Raw genomic sequence first — 19,349 nt, 5'->3', positions numbered from 1 at the left:
CAAGCAGTTATGCTCTGATCCGAGAGTAGTTGCTCAGGCAAAACTTCCATTGGCTTCCTCCTGAGTCCACCTCCTAGGAGAGTGGATCTGATGCACGAACATCAATACACTCAGTCTCAGCATGAGTACCAGGAGGAAAGATTATGTATTTCAGATTCAATTTCACACCAACTCCACCGCAACAGGCTCCCATTTACAGCTCCAGGAGCCCTTGACACACATTTAGAGACAAGCACACAGGAAATACAGAGTAAAAATCCAGCAAAGCAGCAGCACCTCTTCCTGCCATCTTACCACCCCGCATTTGTCACACAGACATTACACCAAACCAACCCCATCCCCATCTGCCTCAGCCCTTTGCCAAGGCTCATTCCCAGACGAACTTTGCAGCATGCATAAAAGGGACAAGAAATTCAGGCTATTTCAGACCTCAGGGACGTAGAGTTAAGAGCTGCCCTGAGGAAAGGAGTCTTCCTAGAGAACGCTTTACCAAGAGTAGTTTCAAATGCAAATTCAGCTAGAAAAGCTTTGCCCCAGACACCTTCACCTGGGAAGAGAAAGGAAAATCAAACAGCTTCATCTCTAGGAAGCAATAAACTCTCGGACAGGAAAGAAACCGTTGTGGGCCACAGTAAGAAGGAATTCTGACTGGCCAGACCAGCTGTCTTGGGAACTTGTGCTGCTGCTGGCACTAACATGGGACAGCGGCTCTGATGCCCCAGATTGTGACTACTCCACAAGGAAGTGAATTGTCCTTACATCTTCTTCCCCACCCATTATAACACGAGCAGAGACAGACACAATTCATTTCCTCAGTGTAAGTTCAGCGAGGTCCCTGCATTTGCTTATATATTAGGCATTTCCATATCACCATCAAAGCTTAACAGGATCACAGTGGCTGTCATCTCATTTTCACAGCTAATCACAGCATATCTCCTGCCTTGGGCATGACTGGTTTCTGCTTCGGGGTTGCGGGTGATGTAAAGGGGCCCCAGCGCTGTGGTGGGTGGAAAGAGAAGTTTTACAGTTTGCTTTGTCTTGTCATTTTGCATTTGGTTATGCTGGCCAGTTGTGCCTTCATCACATTGGTAACTAGGCCTGATCCAAAAGTGATCCATCAAAACTTTTACCTCTTGTGACCAAATGCACCCCTGCATTCAGACCCTCCACACTAGTGCAATAAAGAGATGCCTCCCCACCAGAAAGTCAGGGTTTAGACCAAATAAAAATGGGCGCAGAAGGTATCTGCTTTCCTCAGTTTTCCCTTTTTTTTCTGGTTGGAAAACTAAAACATCTTAAAACTGAAAAATACAGTCAAAATAATGAGCATTTTTCAAGTTTTGGACAAAAAGAAAACGTTTTCAACAAAAGTCAGGATCTTCCATTGGTGGAGGGAGGGGTGACATTTTCTGACCAGCTCTTTGCGACACAGGTGAAAGGCCTTCCTGGCAAGCCAACACACTAAGTCTGTAACTGAATCAGAGACTTCAACAGTACAAATTTGATATCTAATCCTAAAGCCCTTAACATGAGCAAGCCAATAATGGTCTCCATTAAAGGCCAAACACATTTAAATCGTTCCTAGGTTTAGACTAGTCATTAATGTAAGCAAATAAATCCAGAAGACATATTAAGCCAAGTTCCGCTCTCAGAGACAACAGGGTACAGTCAAAGTAACTCTCCAGGAATCAAAGGAGCTGCATCTAAGTTACACCAGTCACTGAGAACACAATCAGTAAGAAGGTGCCATTTTTACACACGAATTTCTCTGACTGTAATATATTTTAAAGACAAAAGCAGGATACCCCCTCCATCCACCTTCTCATGAGAGCAACTGATATGGCTGGAATATCTCTTCATTAGCTGCTGGGGCTCAAACAAAATGCTTCTCAAACCAACTCCATCTGAATGTTGCATTCTGTAATCCCTGCATCTCCGTGATGTGTCCACACAAACATACCATGGCAATGATTGATCGATTCTCAATATTCCATCACTTATGATATTTCCAAGGTAAACAACTTCCTTCTCCATTGGGAAATAATATCCACACTAAATCAAACTGCAGGGTACTAAAGTCAGAACCAAGAAAGTTCACCTCCCCTGTATTAATCTTAAATTGTTTATGATAGATCGAGATATTGATTCTCTGAATCTAATGAGAATAGTGTGGTCTGAAATAACTTTAATTGATAAAGGAGGAGATAAAAGAACCAGTCCCTTGGAGATTTGTATAAAGGAACAAAATACGCAGCAGTAATGCATTTCAAACCCATGTTGGGGTGGAGGAAATCTTCGCTCATGCTCTGGATGTCAAGGGGCATATTTGGGGGCTCTGCCAAGATAAGCAGCTGGGTTTTAAAAACAAAACCCCACCACCTCTGCATGGGACTATGTAGAAAAGCTGGACATGCACAAATCCATGGGTCCAGATCTAATGCATCCAAGGGTGCTGGGGAAGTTGGCTGATGTGATTGCAGAGCCATTGGCCATTATCTTTGAAAATACGTGGAGCTCCTGGACAATTGGAAAAAGGCAAATACAGTGCCCATATTTTAAAAAGGGAAGAAAGAGAACCCGAGGAACTACAGACCGGTCAGCCTCACTTCAGTCCCCAGCAAAATCATGGAGCAGGTTCTCAAGGAATCCATTTTGAAGCACTTGGAGGAGAGGAAGACAATTAGGAACACTCAACATGGATTCATCAAGGGCAAGTCATGCCTGACCAGCCAGATTGCCTTTTATGATGAGATAACTGGCTCTGCGGATATGGTGAAAGCGGTGGATGTGATATATCTTGATTTTAGCAAAGCTTTTGATATGGTCTCCCACAGGATTCTTTCCAGCAAGTTAAAAAAGTATGGATTGGATGAATGGACTATACGGTGGACAGAAAGCTGGCTAGATCATCGGGCTCAACGGGTAGAGATCAACGGCTCCATGTCTAGTTGGTAGCCGGTATCAAGCGGAGTGCCACAGGGGTTGGTCCTGGGGCCGGTTTTGTTCAACATCTTTATTAATTATCTGGATGATGGGATTAATTGCACCCTCAGCAAGTTCACAGGTGACACTAAGATGGGGGGAGAGGTAAATACTCTGGAAGGTTGGGATAGGGTCCAGAGTGACCTAGACAAATTAGAGGATTGGGCCAAAGGAATTTGATAAGGTTCAACAAGAACAAGTGCACAGTCCTGCACTTAGGAAGTATTGCATCCAGTTTTGTCCCCCCACTACAGAAGGGATGTGGTGAAAGAGTCCAGTAGAGGGCAACAAAAATGATTAGGGGACTGGAGCACATGACTTATGAGGAGAGGCTGAGGGAACTGGGGTTCTTTAGTCTGCAGAAGAGAAGAGTGAGGGGGGATTTGATAGCAGCCTTCAGCTACCTGAAGGGGGGTTCCAAAGAGGATGAAACCAGGTTGTTCTCAGTGGTGATAGATGACAGAACAAGGAGCAATGGTCTCAAGTTGCAGTGGGGGAGGTCTAGGTTGGATATTAGGAAACACTCTTTCACTAGGAGGTGGTGAAGCACTGGAATGGGTTACCTAGGGAGGTGATGGAATCTCCATCCTTAGAGGTTTTTAAGGCCCAGCTTGACAAAGCCCTGGCTGGGATGGTTTAGTTGGGAATTGGTCCTGCTTTGAGCAGAGGGTTGGACTAGATGACCTCCTGAGGTCTCTTCCAACCCTGATATTATATGATTCTATGACTGAGAGCATTGTGGAAAGCCCAGCCATGAGTGAGACGCAATGGGAGATGTTGAGCCTGATTTCACATTACACTAAAACCACTCTGGCCATATAAAGGGGCCCTAATGGAGAGTGAATTCCGGTTACAATGTAACTGCCAGAGCAGTCTATAGGGACCCCAGTGTAAATGAGAACCAGTCCTGCTGGTGCTCAGCATTTTTGAAACTCTGACATTTAGAAACAAAAAACAGGCAATAGGCCCAAGAACTGGATGGCTCAGGGAACTGGTAATGGAGCTACACAGGCACTCAGTTTAGGATACAAGAATGAATACAGCCCAGATCAATGGGACCATAAGTTGTAATCTATTTGTTGACCTGTCTGAAGCAAGTTTATAGCCTCCTTCAAGTTTCCAGTGGATGGTGGCCCACACCAAGAAGGACTGACCAGTCCCTTCTCAGCATCCTCAGCTGGAGGTCAAGGAACAAATGGAGTTGGAGAGGTATTTATGTCCGCTCCTCCTAAATGTGACCCATGCAGATCTGGGTTGGCACTCTGCATGGCTGCTGCCTGCACTTTGCACAAGTGAATGATTTCCAGCCTCCTCCAGGGCTGTCACTTTGGAAACCACTGCTAACATGCGATTTGTTGGGGACCAATTCCTCCGTTAGGTTGAGGGCGAGGTGCACTCTCCACGCATCTGTTTCAATTCCTCCTCCCTCCAAGGCTCTGGGCTGTGGAATGATGAGTGGAACTAGAAACAGGTTTCAGAAGGGACCTAGCTTGGTGCGACATCACAGGCTCAGAAATGCAAACTGGGGCCAGGAGTTTCTATCACACGAACTCTAGCACCTGAACATGTAGCTCTAGCCTCTGAGCATGTTCCATAAGGATCTGCTTCCTGCAATTCTGCCTGCTATGGCATTCACAGCTCAGAAACACGTACCGCGGCCACCATACCTCCAACTTTAGGGAAGTCTCACCTAAGCCCATCCTAAAGTGGGCGGCAGGACAGAGGAGCAGTTTGCATTCCCATCCCATCCCCATGCTGTGAGCAGGAAAGCAGGGCTGGGAATTCAGTTCTCCAAGATACTAGACTACATGGTCAATTTCTGTCCCTGCTTGGACACGGTCTAGCTGGCTCCACAAACCTTGCATCTCTATTCCACTCCACTCCCTTCACTTTAGCACTCTCCATTTAAAACCACATTTGAAAACTCCTCTCTCTGCCTTGCCAGTATTGCAAATTCCCTCCCCCTTATTCATCCCCATCCTGTACCAGTGAATGGCAATGTAACTTCCCTTTGACTTAACCTCAAGCAGCATAGGATGCTGCCCTATGGATTTTCATGAATTTCAAAGGCCAAATTCTGCTCCCACTGAAGTCAGTGGTAAAATTCCCATAGACATCAGTTGTATGGAGTATTGTTGTATCCATATGCGTCCCGGGATATGAGAGAGACAAGGTAGGTGAGGTAATATCTTTGATGTAATAAAAGATATTACCTCACCCACCTTGTCTCTTTAATATCCTGGGAACAACATACCTACAACACTTCATCCGACAATGGAAGATATCGAATTTTGCCACCTGAAAAGGAACTCCATAACATGAAGAAAAAGGAATCAAAACTTAACAGCGACATCAACTTCTGAAGCAAATTCAAGAAACAAAATATCATCCCAGATGTCCCACCATCTATAGCCCTCAGACCACTACATAGAACTCCAAATATGCTGAACAACTCTGCAGAAGGACTTCAAAAATACTGAGGAACCATTTACTGTACTTAAGATAAGAACATAAGAATGGCCATAGTGGGTCAGACCAAAGATCCATCTAGCCCAGTATCCTGTCTTCCAACAGTGGTCAATGCCAGGTGCCCCAGAGGGAATGAACAGAACAGGCAAATCACCAATGATCCATACCCCGTCCCCCATTCCCAGCTTCTGGCAAACAGAGGCTAGGGACACCTGGCTAATAGCCATTGATGGACCTATTCTCCATGAATTTATCCTTTTTGAACCCTGTTATAGTCTTGGTACTCCAGGTATTCCAGAAGGGACCATCTCAACAAGAAATTGACAATGTTCCCACACACTGGAATTAAAAAAAACCTACCTGGAAATCATGCAAGAAACCCAAAACAACTGTCAAAGTAGAAGTTGGTCCAATAAAATATATTACCTCACCCACCTTGCCCACCCACACATAGACATCAGTGAGAGTTGAGTTAGATTGAGACCAAAGTGCTTTAGACTATCCCAGCCTGAGTCTTTAATTGCATTATTTCACCCTACATTGCTTTTCTCTATGCTCTTGGCAGAAAAGATGCTACGCAGATTATTAGTCATAGCAAGGCATGAGTTCCAAAAAACCTCTTTGAAAAAAACAAGACAGCTGAATTATATGGAAGACATTAATTCACCTAGAAAGAATGGTGATGCTTTTTTGACTAGCTATGACTTGCATATGAACTCTGATTAACTCCTGTCCTTTTAAGTCACATTCTTCTAAATCTGCCCCCTATTTCCTTCCTCCATCCCTCAACCACACAAAAAATTTGTTTCTCAAGGGGGGTTGGATTTTTTTTTTAAACAAGATCAGTGAGGAAAAACTGTTTCTCAGCATTTGGGGAAAAGATGCATGTTTTGTTGGAGACAGAGAGATGACAAGGTTCTCATAAAGTTTGCTGACCTGAAAAGAAAACACTGCATTTACAGTAGTGTGAAGGGAATATGTTCAACTAATTCATTTACATTTTATTCCCCTGTAACGTTTATGTCTTTATGTCTCCCAGATCATATGACATTCCACATCAGACATGCCGAGGCATAAAGGGCACTGTCACGCCCCATTAAGTATTAGTGGACTTTTCTCAACCAATTCAAGTATTTAAAAACTCCCTAGAAAACACATTAATCAAGCAGATCCTCCGTTGTGTAAAATGATGACATTTTTAAACGTACCATATTTAATATGAAATGGGCTGTCAAGCAGCCTGGACATACTAGATTGGCCTAGTCCATTGAACATCTAGCCTTATGAATAATAGCTGAAAGCACTGACTTTTATGTGAGTGTGTATACACACACACACACACACACGTTCCTGTTTCTATAAAAAAATTAAAAGATAAGACGTAAATATAGCACTGATTGCTGAATACAGCATAGATTGTAATCCGAGCAGCCTCATAAAGCCTGTGTCAGAGCAGAATAAGACTGATTCGCCTATGTGAGAAAGCCAATATATATATTTACACGCTTCGTAAAATTTAGGGTGCATATTTTAAAATAGATGTGACAAAGGCACTTGCAATTTACAAAGGGGCCACTTTTCATGATCCTGCAAAGATAAGTGGCAAGAGGTATTCCAATCATGAATTAAACAGCACAGATCCACTGGTGGATGGGAATGGGGAATGATTCACTTTGAACTTTGGGTCCACATGGGGATGGATAATGTCAAACAACGCAGTGCCACAGACCTCTTTCAGGTGTATATAAGTAATCAAGATTGAGGTGGAAGGCATTAGGTGCAAATTAATGAGTAGCTTGAAACTTAACTGTCATTTATTGTGTCATGCTCCATCATCCTCTCCCTGCTGGTCATTAATCCCTACAGAAGCTCCCTTTTCTTCCTTGATTGCTATTGTTGGAATCTAATATGGAAATCAGCCATTTTCTGGACTATCCTCAGTGTGTATTAGATATATGCACACATCAGGCTCCTGGAGAACTACCCCATGTCTGATCTCCTCAGAGCTCAGATGGGAAACACAGATAGGAAACCATCAATGGAGTTACCCCTGCAAAAATTCTCCCCACTGAAGTCAAGGCAATTATTCCAGACATACACCAGCATGAGTTCAGAACCTGGATCCAGCAAGACAAGGCTAGCTTGTAGGCTAGGCTAGGAAGGAGTGAGCTTAACAGAGGGGAAGGTAAATAAGGAAAAGTCAACAGCTGGAGGGTTCAAGATAAAGCAGCCCCTCAAGCTTATCTGACCCTCTCCCGCCACCATGGTGGGCACATTAAGCTCCTTTTGCACACCAGCTGAAAGTGACGCCACTTTCCATGTCCATCCATTGTTATACTACCTTCCATCCAACCGCGATCTCGTGCGCCACCACTGCTGTGCAACGCATTTCACAACACCAACATATGTGGAAACCAGCATTTCTTTTCATGCGGCTTGCAGGCCCTTCAGTGCTTCAGATTCCTCAGGGTGCTCTCATTGTAAAGGTATAGAATAGACGCTGACTGCTAGGGAGCTTGTCTGGAGAGTCCAATTTGCTGCAAAGATTAAATACATTTAGGCTTTCAGGAAAGTAGTGCCACTTTAAGACAGCTCAGGGATGGAGGGAACATGATGGAATATCTGCTCTTCTCTGCCTTCACTAGAGGTGAATACCAGAACAGCCTGTGGTTCAGCTACCAGCCTGGCCAGCACATCCCAGACGAAGAGATCTTGCAGAAGCGGGCAGCTATTAAGAGCAGTAGATGAAACACATGGATACTGTACCAGAGCAGTAGTTCAGTGAAGGCCCCTCAGGCACAAGAGACGTTGCTCGATGGATTGACGAGCTGGACAGAAAGAACGTTCGGATACTACCAGGGTCTGTCTCTCCCCTCATTGGCATCACAGGAGCACGGGATTTGCCATGTGAGATCAGACAGTTGGGCCATCAACATCACTACCTTGCCCCCAGTAATGGCCAATGCCAGATGCATTAGAAGATGACAAGCCCCCTCTTGTAATGCAGCAAATCAGTTGTGCAGTGCTGTATATGGAAGAGAATATTTCTTCATGTCCCTGTGACAATCAGCTAACACCAGATTCCCCCTATGTTAGCCTGCTTGATTATAAATACCCTGGGTTGTAGAAGGATGCAACCATTTGAAGTCCAGCCACAGTGTTTCCCCCTCCCCGCCCTGCCAATGTCCTGCCCCAGTGACTTGTGCAAGCTGAGAACACACCCTCTTTTCTCACAGACGGTGGTGAAGATCAGGAGTGATACCTGTGAAATCAAGGGAGCTACGCTGGTATAAAAGCCAGGGACTGATTCTCTCTTGCTCTGCACCTTGTGTATTCACTGACACCAGTGCAAAGTGAGTGTGACATGCCACTCTTCTGATCGAGTAGCGTTTTCCACTCAGTGGTATAAATGACTGCATGACCGGAGAACCATTGCCCATGTGGATAGAAGAGGAGAATTAGGCCATGGTCGAAAGGAGAAGTGATTTGCCTGCAGTCTCACTGGATGATACTTATTCTATTCTGGGCCAAAGTCAACAGGAGAAAAAAACGAAGAGATTGTCCTCTGAGCAGACCACAGCCTCCCCAAAAGCCAGCCCCCATGAAATCAAACCAGGCTCCAGCCTGATTTTTACTTCTGTTTAAAAAAAAAAAAGCCTAGTTGTGATCACATCCTGGTGCCTCTCCCTTCTACAAAAGGCCTTCATTCACTGCTGTCCCTCTTTAGTGCGGGCTGCTGGCTGAGCTCATTCTGCTGCTATTCTTCAGGTTAAATCATGGGACTCTGCTCTTTCAAGGTGGAGAGGAGAGGAAATTGTTTGATTTAGCAAATTGGGCCCCTTCCTCAAATTGCGGGGGCTACATACCGGATTTTCTTATTGGCTGTGGGAAAGAAGAAGTCAAATTAAAGAAAGAGACAGAGACAGAGACAGAGACTCCTTCCAGTACAGATATAGCCACCGCGCCATTAGGCAAATGATTATTACTGTGAGTATTTCAGTAGCATCTGGAAATCACAACAGGGGCCTGTAGCAGAGTGGTCCCCTCCTCCTGCCCTTTGGGGCTTAAAACTGCCCAGTAGAGGGCTGTGGCTGGGGCAAGAAGCTTGGGCTGATTGGAAAAGCAGGCTCAGCTGTGGCCATGCCCCAGTCAGGCCCAGCTGGCCTCTATAAGAGGCAGTGAGCCAGAAGCCCAGGGAATCTCTCTCTAGCTGTAGAGGGAGATGGGCCTGGCTGCAGGGAGCTGGACACAGGGTACCTGAGTGGAGCAGGCGTCATCTGTGGCATCAGAGCCGAGCAGGGGGATGGGGAGCAAAGGCTCTGTGGCATCAGAGCTGGGCAGGAAACACTGGGAAACAGGCTCTGCTGACATGCAGAGCTACGGATATGCTTTTTGGAACTAGCCCCAATAAACATCGATTGCCTGCACGTCTGACTTCTGGTTGTCTGCTTTCTGTCTGTGTGACAAGAACCAGAGGGGAGGGTGAAGGGGAAGCCCTCTAGCACTCCAAGTCCCCCATCCAGCACCCTTTGTACCAGACCATACTGCTGACTGTGGAAGATACAGAACTTGCACCATCCCCTGTTTTGTCATCCAGAAAGGGATGTACACTCTAGAATAGCCGGCCACTCCTCCCCTGGTGTTTAAATCCACACACTGTATCTGGTCCCAAGCCAGGTCAGCACCTCTGAGCACATAACAATTCTATTTACTTCCTCTTTGTATACATAGTGGCAGCAGTAGGGGGGATAGTTAGCAGCCAAAGGGCAGAGCAGCTAGGAACCTTCTTCCACCATAGCAACAGCAGAGTGTCCCTGATGCGTTAGAAGCTTTGTGTGTATCCTGCAAAGATATACCACCGCCTCAGGAATAAGCGAAACTAAAGGGACAATAATAGGAAGTAACAAAACTTGCCAGCTGGGATGCATGGAAGTACAGCCTGCAGCAGTGAGATGTAGAATGGCCACTGTAAGGCTAAAGCTGCTTCCCTTTCCCAGATTTAAAGGGCAATCACCCAGAAGCGCAGGCTGAAGATGAGCCAACAATGGCTGGAGAATGAAGGAGCGACCAGCTCATCTTAAAGAAAGCATGGTTTCTAGGGAAGGGGTTTAATTGTTTTTCTTAAGGTCAGGGATCTGGATTGAATTCCTCCGAGGGATTTTACAGCAGCTAAAACTTGGTGGGTAAAATTTTCAAAAGCGCTTAAGTGACGCAGGAACCTAAACCCATTTTCAAAAGTCAGCTAGGTATCTAGGAGCCTGGGCCCGGAACTCGTAATATCCAACTATCATGAGCCTTGAAAACTGCTGGAATTCACAGAGCCTGAACTAGGCATCTAGGCTGCCTATGCAATGAGTCGAGAGAGATGCACTGGAGAATGGGATCCACAAAAGCCAACACACTAGGCAAGGAGCCAAAGAAGTTGGCTAATGGGAGATGCTGACAAGAGGAGTATGTCCTAGCCCCACCCCACTCAGGGAGGTCAGGGCTGGAGGGAGGGGACTCTCTCTGCTTGAGATCCACACCCAGGAGCCTTCTCCTGGAGTCAGGTGGTGCTAGAGGCCTCCTTTATAACCTTTTTGCCAAGTGGTTAAAACACTCACCTGGGATGCGGGAGAGCCTGGTTTAATTCTTCCCCCCAGCTGATAAGCGATTTGAAGAGGGGCTTCCTACTCCTCAGGTGAATGCCCTCACCACAGGGCAACAGAGTCGGTCCCACACTGCCATCGACCCAGTTAATAGTTCATTAAAGTGAAACAGTTTCAACAAGGGAGATTGAGAAGGCGACCTGTCAGAATACAGCATGGTCTGATGGTTAGGGCACATTCCCTAGAGATAGGAGACCTCTGTTCAGAGCCCTTCTCCTCAGCAGGCCCAATGGGAAATGAACTGGGGTCTCCCCAAGCCCAAATGAAAATCCTAATCACTGCACCAAAGAGTGTAAGGGAGGCTACCACTGCCTCCACCCCCAGCCATTTTGTATGGCGTTAGGCATGCTCAGACCACATCTACAGGATCAGGCCCGCCCATCTTTCCCCAGTTTGAGGGTTCTGCGGGGGCTTAGGGAAGGGATTGGCACTGAGGTGCCTGCCTAGGGCAGCAGTGTACATGACCAGAGGCAGAAACTTAAACAGCTTGGGGACTTTTACAGGAAAAATGTACACCCCGAGTGAATGTAGGCACCGACAGGGTTAGACAGCAGCTGAGTGGTGCTTTGTGTATCACAGTAGTGCTTAAAATTGGGACTTAGATGCCAAATCCCTTTGTGGAGCAGGGCCCTAAATCTCACTGAAAGTCAATGGAATTTCAGCTCCTTAGGCCTTGTCTGCACACAATGGCTCGGTTTTAATGATACTGGCATAGCTGAAGCAGTTTAACACCCTCTCCCCTCCATTTGTGGACATAGTTATACCACTATAAAGGAATTTACAGCAATACATCTTATTCCCATAAAGCCTGGGGAATAAGCTACACCAACATAAAGCACCTTTAATCCAACCTAACTGCATCCACACTAGGGCCATGTCTACATTAGAGGCTAGTCTACACCAGAAAGGCTTTGAGGATACAGCTATACTGGTATAGCTCTACTGGTAGAGGCCCCAGTGGAGGTGCAGCTTATACTAGCATAAGGAGACTTTTGTCAGTATAATTAAATCACTCCCCTGAACAACAAATTGCACCAGCAAGGAGTTTTTATGCCTGTATAAACTGTGTCTCCACTTGAGGGCTCTGCTGATATAGGTGCATCTACATGGCAGGGCAGGGCTTGCCGGCCTAGCTATGTCAGGCAAGGGTGTGATATTTTTCATACCCCAATCAACATAGCTAGGCCGGCAAAACCTTGTATGCAGACCTGTATAAGCACTTTGCTGGTATAGCTGTACCAATATACTGTATTGTTTGAGAAGTTGTACCCTTTTCCCCCACTTTTTATATTATTTTTAACAATAACTAGGGTTGGTTGAAAAACATAATTCCATTTTCAACAAAAAAATTTGAAATGAAACATTTTTTATTTTTCAAATTTGTCATGGTTTTGTTTATTTCATAAAAACTCAAAATTAAACCCAAAATTTTGAAAATAAAATGTTTCAGATTATTTTTGTTTGAATATTTATTTATCTATCTATTTTTCAAATTTTGTGAAGATTGTTTCCCACACACACACATACACACACACTTTCTCTCGCTTATTTCCACTTATTCCAGTAAGAAAAATAATTGAAACGGGGAAAATGCAAAACCTCAAACCCTACAAGTAAAAACCAAAAGACTGAAACAAAGTTTTTCAAAATGAAACAAAAACCTAATTCAAACTTTTGTTGAAAAGCTACAAAATTTTGACCAACACAAAACTTTCACAAATTTTCTCATTTTAGTCAAAAAAGCTCTTATTTTGGTCAAAAATACTTTTCAGCAAAACAATTTCAATCAGCGCTAGTACAACAGTCAAGAAGCAGCCCGTATGCAAAAAGCATCTTATGTTTAAAAGTATGTGAACTCTTCGCAAGGCTAGTTATGGTCTTCGCTACTGAGCTAGACTCAGATCACTGCACAGGAAAGGAGAGCTGCATGTAAGGAAACTTGGCTATAAATATGACTTATTCTTAAAAGTTTTTATTGCACTTACAAGACACAATATGGAGGAAAATTACCCGGCAGTGTCAATTTTCTCCCGCAACTGCTGCAAGAAATGTTTTTTTTAATTTGCACTACAAGAAAAGCCCATTGACTGGCTATCAGTTGCATTGTAATAAAAGCCTGCCTGCATCAACCAGTTCTCTGCAGTATCACTGTGGCATTAGCCAGGGGAAGAGGAAGGTTGTATTTAAATTAACCCCTGAGTCCTGACAGATTTTTTAATTCAGTGGGGAGCAAGGTTTATAACTCTGTAGAACTCTTAGAAGAGGAAATGAAAGATGACTTGCAAAAAAAGGGCCAGATTTCCTGGGTGCTTTTCAACTATCAGACTGTGTATATAGTCTGATTCTCTATGAGCTTGTCTACACTACAGGTTATGTCAGTATAACTTATGTCACCCATGGGTGTGAACAAGCCACCCCCCGGAGTTACAGTGACATAAGCGCGGGTGTGGACAGTGCTGTGTCATCAGGAGAGCTTCTCCCGCCAACACACCTATGGCCTCTCGCAGACGTGGTGTTATTATGCCAATGGGAGAGCACTCAACCAGAGTGTGTCTTCACTAGATGTGCTACAGCAACAAAGCTGTGTCGCTGCAGCAGCCCTGCTCCAGTGCTTCTACTGTAGACTAGCACTAAATCTTCCTCTGGTACAGGTCAGACCCCACATCGCATCCCTCCCCAAATCCCTTTGGTAGTAGCTTGTCTCCTTCCAAACCAAATTCAAGCTCTCTGCCATTGCCTTCCAACGATCTCCACCGTTTCACTCCTGTCTACATCTCCCCACAGCCATCCCTTCCTCTTTTTGCTTCATGCTGTCCTCTCTCCATAAAACAACCTCCCAAAGCTGATCCATCACACATGATGCTCTGTCTGCCTCCTAAGAATTCACTCCTTTGATAAAGCCTAGCATTATTCAGCATGTGCGTGACTTGTTTATCTGTATATTCCATTTGCCCACCCAGATAGACCATAAGCTCCTGCAACCAGAGACCCTGTGTGTGTGTTTGGAAAGCACTGTATACACTTACAGCATCCCACAGATAATACAGGATTAGCTGAGCACTTAAACACATGGCAAGAGGTAATCAGTAAATCAAGGGCCCAGTTGTGGTTTATTCATTCCTATTCAGGATATTTCAAGAGTCCTGACCATTTGTGTGTGTTGGAGCCTTCCACCTGCATGGTGTGAATTTTATCGTGAGCTGAGAACAACCATTCCTAAGAAAAAAAGGTCCATCAGTTTCTTCCAGCAGTAGGAAGAACAGATCTATGGCTTTGCAAAGGAAACTCTGGTAAGTAAGTAAACAGCCACCTCAGTGAGCATCCATGTAGAATACCTAGCTCTTACACAGCATTTGTTATTGCTAGACCACAAAGCCCTTTACCAAGGACAGAAGTAATTTGCTCCCATTTTACACATGGGGAAACTGAAGCACAGGGCAGTGACTTACTCAAACTCACCCAGCAGCAGAGCCAGGAAGAGAACCTAGGACTCCTGTGGCTAAGACCAGTGTGTTATCCACGAGGCCTAACTGTAGGGTGGACTGTTTTACTTACATAGTGGAGGAGCACAATTCCCTCCCCTAGTGAAAGTCTATTCAGGAGGTCTGAGTAGCTGATCATACCAACGCCATCTGTTCTTGGAAAAACTATTTCCCCTTTGAGGTTGACTTCTGCACTTCAGGGTTGAGGCTCGACGAGCCAAACCACTGTAAGAAACATCAAGGGAAGAGGGGAAGACAGTGGCCCGTGGCGTCAGAGGGCAAAGGGAGGAGTGATGGGATGCAAAGAGGAAATGCCTAGCCTGGAGGTTTGCAACTCTAGACGAGCCTTCCAGATAAATCATCCCGGAGACGTGGCTCTGGCACTTTCAGAGTAGATGCCACAAAACATTTGGTCGATCATGCAGGGGCCAATCCTGCAGTGGACAGAGGAAAGAGCTCAGTTACTGCTCCAGGTTCTATGATCGGCTAATGGTGCTGTTGGCCCCGTAGGCAGAGTTCTGCACTCATCTCAGAGCAGTGACGTGTGATCTCCTAGCATCGTTTTCTGGCTTGAGGGGCAATCTTCATCCCTCGCCCCTGGGAAAGGGACTTGAACGGTGGCTGAGGGAATGTATCAAAACAACCCTGCAATTTCCCTTAAAGAAAGTCAATAGCTGAGCTAGAGGATGCCTTACACATGGGCTCCTTTGGACTCACGCCACTTCCTCCCATGGATGTTACAAGAGCATCACAGTTTTCAGCTGCATGATTCACCAGTGATGTGTGAACCTCCGGGCAGAATTTTCCATTTCGTTGGCATTTGTCAAGCTACTGTGTGGTGTGACAAATGGAGCCAGATGGGCAATCTTCCACAGGCAAGTCATTCCTAGTGGGCGACACACACACGGATAAATTAGGAGGCTGAGCCGTCTGCAAACGTAAGGAGCCAAATTAGTGATGCTGGCAGTGTCTAACATTTTCTTCCAGGTGTCTGCGACTGATTCTGTGGAATTCAACTGATCGGTACTTAGAAAATTAGAGCTACTTATTTTTTTAATCCACTGGCGGCAGGGAAATCAGAGGGGATACAGTCTGAGTCTCTCTTTCGCCAAGCCCTGCCATGCAGAAAACAAGCCAGAGTTGCAACCTCAATCCATTCTCTTTTTAAAACAAAACCTAATACTACCATGGTTTAATACCATATGTAAATATTAATGAGAATGAATTAAAAATAAATTTAAACCTACCTCAGTGCTTTAGTGCAGGGGAGTCAGGCAGAGAGAAGTAATCAACAAACATGAGATTGACCAGTCGAGGCCCTGAATCTGCAAACATTTACAAGTGAGTAACTTTATCCATCCGTGTAGTCATAGAATATCAGGGTTGGAAGGGACCTCAGGAGGTCATCTAGTTCAAACCCCTGCTCAAATTCCTGTGGAACTCCTTGGGACTGCTCATGTGAGTAAGCGTTTGCTGAGTCAAGGTCATCCTTTCAACAGCTAAGCCAGTGTTTTCCTAATGTTGAAAGTTGAGGGTTCCCCCGCACCCATATCCCACCAACCTGTAAGAAGAAACCAACCCCATACTCCAACAACATCCATGATGTGTTGTTAAAGGCCCATTCAGAATGAATAGTCACTCAGAATCCATTGTGCAGATCTTCATGATATGTCCTCTCCTTTGTTACATGCTTGGATGAGCAGTGAAAGAGTTAACCACGTTGCAATTTAAAGTATCACCATTGGTATTTTTATGGCATGCACTGAAAGGAATGAGTCAAGTCAGTTCACACCTCAGTGCTATTGTTTCAGGCTCTCTGCAAACTCAGACACACAACACTGCGTCAGCTACACTTTAATCACATTTTAAAGTTTTTCTTTGCAACCACAACAACTAGAGACTTAGGCCTCGTCTACACACAGGCCTGGTCCATATAACTATTTTGGTTAATAGTGTGATTTTTCTACTGAAATAGTTAAATGGTACAACCCCAAGTGTGGATGCAGTTATTTATTCACAGATTATAAGGCCAGAAAGGACCATTGTGATCACCCAGTCTGACCTCCTACTCCGACTTCTAGGAATTCTTTTGGAGAAGTTCTATGGCCTGTGTTATACAAGAGGTCAGACTAGATGATCACAATGGTCCCTTCTGGCCTTGGAATCTATGATGGGCTCTAGGGCTCACTTGAATTAATTCCTGTTGAACAAGAGCATCTTTTAGAAAAACATCCAATCTTCTTTAAAAATTCCAGGGATGAAGAAGTCACCACAACTCCTGGTAAAATTGTTCAATGGTTAATTACCCTTTCTGTTAAAAATGTGTGCCTTATTTCTAATCTGAATTTGTCCAGCTTCAATTTCCAGACATTGGATCTTTTTATACCTTTGTCTGCCAGACTGCAGAGCCCATTGTTAAATACGGTTCCCCACTATTATCTGTGATCAAGTCACCCCTTAACCTGGTCTTTATTAAATTAGGCCGCATGACCTCTTTTAGCCTTTCATTATAATGCATGTTTTCCAATCCTTTAATCATTCTCCTGTCTTCTCTCCATGTTATCAACATCGTTCTTGAATTGTGGACACCAGACCGGGACACAGGATTCCAGCAGCAGTTGCACTAGTGCCAAATACAGAGGTAAAATAACCAACTTACTCAAGATTCTCCAAGGATCACATTAGCCCTTTTGACCACAGCATTACACTGGAGTTCATGTACAGCTGATTATCCACCTCAATCCCCATATCCCTTTCAGAGTCACTGCTTCCCAGGATAGAGTTCCCTGTCCTGTAAGTACAGCCTGCAATCTTTGCTTCTAGATGTATGACTTTACATTTGGCCATTTATAAACGCATGTTTGCTTGTGCACAACTTGCCAAGAGATCCAGATCCCTCTCTATAAGTGACCTGTCCTATTCATTATTTACCACTCCCCCAATCTTTGTATCAGCTGCCAACTTCATAAGTAATAATTTTATGATGTCTTCCAGGTAATTGATAAAAATGTTAAATCGTGTAGGGCCAAGAACTGGTCCCTGTGGGATCCCACTAGAACCACTCACGCAGTGATGATTCTCAGTTTACAATTACATTTTGAGACCTATCAGCCAATTTTTAATCCATTTGATGGATACCATGTTGATTTTGTATCATTCTAGTTTCTTAATCAAAACGGCATGTAGTACCAAGTCAAATGCCTTACAGAAGTTTATTACATCAATAACCTTTATCAACCAAACTTGTAATTTTGTAAAAAAAAGATATCACGTTAGTTTGACAAGATCTATTTTCCATAAATCCACACTGATTGGCATTAATTATATTTCCTTCCTTTAATTCTTTATTAATCGAGTCCCATGTCTGCTATTCCATTGTGCCAAGGATTGATGTCAGGCTGACAGGCCTATAATTGCCGAGGTCATCCTGTTTACCCTTTTAAAATGTTGACATGACATTAGCTTTCTTCTAGTCCTCTGGAACTTCCCCAGTTTTCCCTGACTTCCTGGAAGTCAATATTAACAGTCCAGTGAGGTCTTCAGTCAGCTCCTTCACAGCACTTGGATGCAAGCTATCTAGACTGCCTGTAGTGGGAGAATTTAGGCTGCGGCAGACCAGTGCACCTGTGCAGGTGGGCAGCCAATCAGAGAAGGACTTATTGGGAGCCAATCGGGGCCCAGATTGGAGGCAGCCAATCAAGGCTAAGCTCAGTCCTATAAAAAGGCTGCTCAGGGAGAGGAGAGGCAGTCTGTCCTAGGCCTTTGATAAGGGGAGGTTGTCTCCAGAGCTGGGAGACTAGCACCTGGGACAGCGCAGTGCTGGGGGGCAGAAGGGAACTCCAGCCAGGCTGCAGGCCCTGAGGGGAAGGGCCTAGCCAGTGCGAGGCGCCAAAGGGGAAGCAGCCCAGGGATGTGGACAGATGGAGGGAGAGGAGGAGGGCAGGACAGCTGCCACTAGAGGGTCCCTGGTTTGGGACCCAGAGTAGTGGTGGGCCTAGGTCCCCCTTGCCTTACACCCATCCGATGGGAGTGGCTATCTAGGGCTGCACCAACCCCTGGCCAAGAGGGGTGTGACTTTGGGGGTGCAGTTGCCCACATTGGCTGGGGTGTAGAGACAGCTGATTACACACACACCCCAGAAGGGGCTAAGAATGGACTAAGGGGCACTGCCGGAGGACAGTGACTCGAAGAGGATGCTGCAAGTTGGGAACAACATGGGTCCACTCGCCAACCGAGGGCAAGATGATGGATGGGACACCACCAGAAGAGGGTGCTCCACTGGACTGAGCTAGTTCCCAGAGTCACCAGCAGGAGGTGCTGTGGTGGTGAGTCCCAACACTAACACCTTACACCAGTACAATTTATTTGCCTTCCCTACAGATATATAAACCACCTTTTTTACCATCATAACTGCATCCACACTGCAGGGCTGCACTTCTTTTACTATACTGCTATTGTTAAAAGCAGTACAATTTTTGGGTGCAGATAAAGCCTTACAATTTTTTTTTAAATGAAAGCTGAAACTCTGAAGAATGATTGGGAAGTCTGTCCAGGAACCCTCCCACTAAGGGGTCAGGCCCCACACTTTAAGTCCAGCTGATCTAAGCACAATTGCCAACTTTCACGTGGTAAATAAGCACCCAACTTCCACAATAAGCCAAAAATCAAGCAAATCCCATTTCAAAACAAAGCCAAAACAAGCCAATCCCTAGAATCCCAACGCTCTGTGACTAGATCCCCCACACACCCCCGGTGTGCAGTCTGGGAC

Source organism: Gopherus evgoodei, chromosome 7 (genome assembly GCF_007399415.2).
Source record: "Gopherus evgoodei ecotype Sinaloan lineage chromosome 7, rGopEvg1_v1.p, whole genome shotgun sequence".
NCBI classification, from domain to species: Eukaryota; Metazoa; Chordata; order Testudines; family Testudinidae; genus Gopherus; species Gopherus evgoodei.
Note: the sequence above shows the minus strand (reverse complement) of the source record.